General features: G+C 32.9%; 1 protein-coding gene and 1 long non-coding RNA gene across 5 annotated transcripts in view; one reads left to right on the top strand and one right to left on the bottom strand.

The window, feature by feature from the left end:
• The window catches only part of LOC109830594 (truncated transcription factor CAULIFLOWER A-like), a 30,195-nt gene that overhangs the window by 10,576 nt on the left and 13,195 nt on the right, over nt 1–6,424 (bottom strand). The gene's annotated exons all lie outside the window — the stretch shown is intronic.
• The window catches only part of LOC109830595, a 21,370-nt gene that overhangs the window by 13,723 nt on the left and 1,223 nt on the right, over nt 1–6,424 (top strand). For 2 of the 4 annotated variants that reach the window (XR_002244351.1, XR_002244353.1), the window contains exons 3-8: nt 3,828–3,869; nt 3,973–4,098; nt 4,197–4,334; nt 4,564–4,658; nt 4,762–5,161; nt 5,222–5,291. This is a non-coding gene — a long non-coding RNA (uncharacterized LOC109830595). Of the gene's footprint in view, nt 1–3,827; nt 3,870–3,972; nt 4,099–4,182; nt 4,335–4,563; nt 4,659–4,761; nt 5,162–5,221; nt 5,292–6,424 lie in introns of all 4 variants that reach the window. The other 2 variants (XR_002244354.1, XR_002244352.1) reach the window with 2 other exon arrangements.

The following is a 6,424-nucleotide window of genomic DNA, read 5'->3' as shown; positions in this document are numbered from 1 at the left end:
TATCTCGCTACCAAGTATCAAATTTGGTAGGTGGGTGTGTGTGTATTGTAATGATATTGTAGGATGGTCAGCTCAAATCATATCATGAGTTAGACTAATCGGCTCATCAAATTCACTATCGGCACTGTACATCTTGTTCAGTACGTCATCAAATGCATATGGTAAAATTTTCACATAATTTGGATTCTTCTAAAATATGAATCAAACTACTTTGATATGTTGATTTTTTAGGCAGCTTAACAACTGTTCCGTCTACACATAGCTATAACAATGAGTATAACTTTCAAAACAATATAAATTTTTCTTACAAATAGATCATGATGAGTGCAAATCACGATGAGCGGTCGATCATCATTTCAAGTAGCTTATTGGAGTAGCTCATGATAAAAATCTGATCTCACTATCTCATTTTATTTTAATATAATATATATATAGTAATAAGAAAGTAGATGGATAAGAATTCACTTAAGTTTATAGGAGCTTTACTAGACACATTCTCTCTCTCTCTCTCTCAAATTTGGAAAACAAGAACAACTAAATCATTCTAAAACCTTCTTTTACGCTTGCAGCTATTCAGACATTAAATCTTTGTGAAATATTAGACATTAAATCTCTATAGAATAATATAGTTGTTTGTTCTTAGATTTATGGTCTCACTTATGTATAACTTTTACCTAAAAGAACCAATAAAGAGAGGAATGTGTGAGAACCAAATGGTGTTTCTATGATGTAGCAAACTATAAGAATGGTTTATAGGAATGCTTTTTTAAGTTTTGCACTGAGTTTTTCATGATAATATTCATGATCTTTATTTGGAAAACAGCAAATTGCTAGTTCTTGGTTCCTTTAGTATAGTAATCACTTGTACAATATAAAAGTGTAACCCTGAACCATTGCTATAACTTTGCAGTTTTGGTATAGTGATAGAAAATGTGATTGGGGATCCTTTTCGCTCTCATTCGTTATGACAAATCTTGAGAATTAAAGAGAGTATCAATGCGATTTCTTGCTTTTCTTTACTTTAGGATAAAAATATATGGTATCAGGGCAACGTAGGTTTGAACCTTATTAGTCAAAATTTTCTAAATAGTTTTTTGTAAATGATCATTATATGAGTTTACATTAGGGTCCATGAAATGGCTCTTAACCTAGAGGCTAGGTTTTAAATATCGAATATCGAGGAAGTATCAGACAACCAAAATCCATATTTGTTGCGGATATCAGGGTAATATTGGAATGTGTAGTAAATATCATAGTTTCATATTAAATGATTTGCATAATATAATGTCCTAAAATGCAATCTAAACATACTAAACAAGAGGTCATGTTTAAAATATTGAATATCGAGGGAATATCAGACAAGTAAAATCCATACTAATTTCGGATATCAGGGTAATTCAAAATGTATAGTAAATATCAAAGTTTAGATCGAATGATTTGCATAAGATAATGTCCTAAAATGTAATCTAAACATATTAAACTATAACTAATATATGTTAATGATCACCAACCAACTGTGAAAATTTATTTAGGAAAAGGAGCCTACTATTTTGTTAAAATTTTCTAAATTTTATTTAGGAAACTTCATATGATTGGAATTTTTGCTAAAATACATCAAAAAAAAGAAGCCTACTAGAATTTTGCTAAAAGACTTCATTGGAATGGATTTTTTGCTAAAAAGACATTAAAAACTTTACAGAACTATACTTGTTTTGTGACAAACAGTTTTGTGACAAACAATACAAAGGACATATCAATCGATATATCGAGTATGTTGGGGATACATTGCTCAAAAATTGCTAAAAATTAATAAAGGATATTGACACTATTGTTTCGTAACAAACATTATAAAAGGATACATCGGTCATATTATCTATATTTGGGTATTTAAAACAATTCCTGGAGGCAGGTTAGCTTATAAAATTTTAATCCTGGCAGTAACTTCAAAATTATAATGTAGTGGTAGGGATTTTCAGTTAAGGTATCTTGTAGTACATCAACTTTAGAAGGTTGTTTGTGTTCTATAGTAAACCCATATTTTGGATTTGATGTGGTTAGATTTTACTAGGGCTTTGCATGGTTTAGTCCAGACCAAAAAAAAAATTTCGAACCGATCGAAAATTAACAGTTTGGGTCGGTTTTCTTTATAGATCGGTTCAGATCGGGTTGAAAAATTTTAAACCCGAACCGTCCGAACTGATCACTTCAACAAAAAGCCCATATTTTTTTAACCCGTATCCATTAGCCCATAATCGTATTTGATTAATTGATTCCTGAATCCCTAAAGCAAAGACCGTAGGTTCTTCTCTCAAGTCCCAACTCGCCTCTCCCTCTTCTCCACTCTTCGATCATCCTCAATCACTTCCAACTCGCAAACCGCCTCCAACTTGCTGACGTCACCTTTGAGTTCACCTCGCCCCCAAATCGGATTTTCTTCATCGTTGTCACTGATTATTTGATCTTCTGTACCTCCTAAGCATCCACTCATCTTCGTCGTCATCTGTACCTTCCAAGCAACCACTCTTCATGGCCGAACCATCTCCTCAAGATTCATCTTCTGCTTTGGAGACACCCGCACTGATAGTGGAGGTATAAATTGAAAACCCTAATTTGATTCTATGCTTTTAGGGAGAAAAGATCCAAACTTTTTAGTTCTTGATACGTGTTAATAAATTGTAGACAAGCTTTCAATTGAACCAACAATCACATATTTGTAAGAGCTTAATCCTGAAAGAGTATTGCAAATGTAACAATTTTTTCCTGTTTTACGTCGCACAAAAATAAGATGGTTGTGATCAAATTTTGTTATTGCAGATTGAACAAGCTAAAGAGGGAGAGTTACCGTCAGATATTGCTGATGGTGCTATTTGGTTTTCTGTAGCTTGAAGGATGATTTTAAACTTGTTTTTGTTTAGATATTCTCAATTAGATTTTGGACATTATCTGATAGATTATTATAATATGACTTCCTGACTTTTGGCCTTTTCTAATCTTTTTAAAATGGTTTTCTAATTTATCTAATGTATATGATTACTTGCAAGCCACATGTATATTTGATTTCACAAGCTTTTGTGAAGTTCATTTGATTTACAGTGCTTGGGGAAAATCTGTTGCTGAAGTTATATTATCAGGTCTACTGGTCTAGTAGTACTTTGTGTCCATTTTCATTCGGTATATGCTAAGTATGCTAAGTATAGCCGACATAATTCTGTCTAAAAATGTATGGTCACATGCATGAAATTGACCCTGAGAGATCATATATGTAACAACAGTGAGTAGCAACTGTTCCTAATTTCTACCTTAAGTCAGAAATTATGGCGGCCTACAAAAGTAACATACTATTTGTTTCCTGCCTTTACATGTAAATAACAATTGTGGTGGTCTACAAAAGTTTGTTTCAACTGTACAGGCAGTTAAGCACTTGTCCTCATGATGTTTATATAATTTATACAAAGTGAACTGTCATGCCTAGTGTTGTCCGGGTCAAGTTAATCTTCTTCCCATAAATTGGTGCTATGGTTTTTTTTATGTTCTACATCTTTAACAGATGGATTCAATGTTTTGTTACATAATGATAATAACTCAAGTTTATTCAAAGCTTTATACATATGACGATTTGTTCTCTATTTGTTTGTTGCTTGTGATTTCGACTCTATTCTTTGCGATTGGGAGTTTAGTTTGCTTTGTGTTCTTCAGTATATATTTACTTTCGCATTTCATGACATTTTTTTTCCTGTATCTTAATTTCAGTGGATTAAAACCATGAAAATATCCTACTTTTGCTTTTGAATGATCAAAAGATTTACGTGTGTTGTGTTGTCTAGCAGTTTGTCCTACATATATCAGTCAAGACTGTGTTAATTTCTCAGGTAAGTATTTGATCTTATTTTGAAAATTTTGTATTTACGTAACTATCTCCAAGTCTTATATATTTCTCAGGTGAAAAATTGCTTTCTTTGTGCACTATTTCAGGCTATTCAGAGAAGGTTCAATTCAAAGATTCATTGCAAAAAAAAAGCACATGCTCGTGATATTACAAAGCTTAATCAAAAACAACATTAAAAAGAACTACTACTACATATGTTACAGTTATAACTGGTAATTGACATTATACATTTATTTGTTTATTACAATTCAAAAAGAGTTTCAAAATAGTTTCAGTTTTGTGCTCAATACTTTCAGTATTCTACTTTCAGATACTAAAATACTGCTTGGGACTCATTCTTTGTTATAAGTTGGAAAGCTCGGCAATTGAATCATTATCGTTGATGCTCTGGATCTGAATTGTCAAGTATCTTAACAATGTCAAGTTTTCTGTCAAGTTTTCTCAGCAGGTTCTACTTCTGATACTCTTTCTTTGTTTTTTTTCATCTTGATTAGTCGGGTTTTTTTATTTGCGAAATCCTTGCATGTTAGTACCTACTAAATAAGTGCAAAAGAAAAAGTTATGCTTTGGGTCTGAATTGTCAAGTATCTCAACACTGTTAAGTTTTCTCAGCGGGTTCATTGTTTTTTCATCTTGATTAGTGGTTTCTTTTTTTTTTTGAAATCCTTGCATGTTAGTACCTACTAAATAAGTCATGAAGAGAGCAAAAGAAAAAGTTGTGCTCTGGATCTGAATTGTCAAGTATCTCAACATTGTCAAGTTTTCTCAGCAGGTTCTACTTCTGATACTCTTTCTTTGTTTTTTCATTTTGATTAGTGGTTTTTTTTTTTGCAAAATCCTTGCATGTTAGTAACTACTAAATAAGTCATGAACAGAGCAAAAGAAAAGTTGCGCCCTGGATCTGAGTTGAGTATCTCAACATTGTCAAGTTTTCTCAGCAGGTTCTATTTCTGATACTCTTTTCTTTGTTTTTTCATCTTGATTAGTGGTTTTTTTTTTGCGATAGTACCTAGTAAATAAGTCATGAACAGAGCAAAAGAAAAAGTTGTGCTCTGGATCTGAATTGTCACGTATCTCAACATTGTCAAGTTTTCTCAGCAGGTTCTACTTCTGATACTCTTTCTTTGTTTTTTCATCTTGATTAGTGGTTTTTTTTTTTTTGCGAAATCCTTGCATGTTAGTAACTACTAAATAAGTCATGAACAGAGCAAAAGAAAAGTTGCGCCCTGGATCTGAGTTGTTAAGTATCTCAACATTGTCAAGTTTTCTCAGCAGGTTCTATTTCTGATACTCTTTTCTTTGTTTTTTCATCTTGATTAGTGGTTTTTTTTTCAGAGCAAAAGAAAAAGTTGTGCTCTGGATCTGAATTGTCACGTATCTCAACATTGTCAAGTTTTCTCAGCAGGTTCTACTTCTGATACTCTTTCTTTGTTTTTTCATCTTGATTAGTGGTTTTTTTTGCGATATCCTTGCATGTTAGTACCTAAATAAGTCATGAACAGAGCAAAAGAAAAAATTGTACAATGTGTTTAAGTTTTTATAACATTTGAATGTGTCATACCCAAGTAAGCAGTAAACCGACATGGAACAGTTCGGTTCGGTTCTAAATAATAGGCGGTTCGGTTCGGTTGGTCAAATTTTGACCAAAAACCAAACCGACTGACCGTTTGCTCACCCCTAGATTTTGCACCCACATGCTTGGACACAGTATGCTTTTTACAAGCTTTGAATCAATAGAGCAGCAATTATAGTGGATGTTACAAGCATTAACATACTGATACTAGTGATTGTTGTTGGAGGCATCATGATTGTTATTTGAAGGCTATTATTCCAGATAAAAATGATGAAATATTTTTGTTTTCTTATTCCTTTGAATAAATGAACTGTGTGCAATCTTATTCTATAAACTAGGTTGGTCACGTTACTAATAATCGTAAAACTACTGATGAGTCGGCAATGTCAAATTAATAGTGAATCGGGTTTATTGTCGAAAGCGATGAATCCTCAACATCAAACTATAGTGCATGGGTCCATTTTTGAGAAGTAGCCCCGCTTATCAAGAAACCATTAAAAAGTGACTGAAACACCAAAAATGGGACTCCCTAAGCTACTAATGATAGAGGCAAGTACACTTTACGGCCAAGTTTCATTAATGGATCAAAACGGTAAAACTCACCTTAATATTGAACCAAATCAGAGCCCATGATCTTTTTGGAAACAGGAGGATCCAGGAGAGATGGCCAACCTCTATCCTCATGGATAGAGCAATGTGCATATTAAATTAATTCTACAATTTAGTCAACTTGTATAGTCAAAACATTCATTCGTAATGTAGCCATACGACGAATCTAGACTCGTAGGAATACCCTACAATCAATCATACCATCTAACTTATGGTTAAGAATTCCTAATCTGGTGATATAATGAGTCTAAACTATTAATTGCTTATTATTCCTCATACAAGGTCGGGCATAGATGTAGACTACTATTTTGTCTGGATGGGGGTTAATGAGTAGGGGAAGGAATGTAAATAGATTC

This window comes from Asparagus officinalis, chromosome 2 (genome assembly GCF_001876935.1).
Source record: "Asparagus officinalis chromosome 2, Aspof.V1, whole genome shotgun sequence".
Classification (NCBI taxonomy): domain Eukaryota; kingdom Viridiplantae; phylum Streptophyta; class Magnoliopsida; order Asparagales; family Asparagaceae; genus Asparagus; species Asparagus officinalis.
Note: the sequence above shows the minus strand (reverse complement) of the source record. Positions and strands in the feature narration are given on the sequence as shown.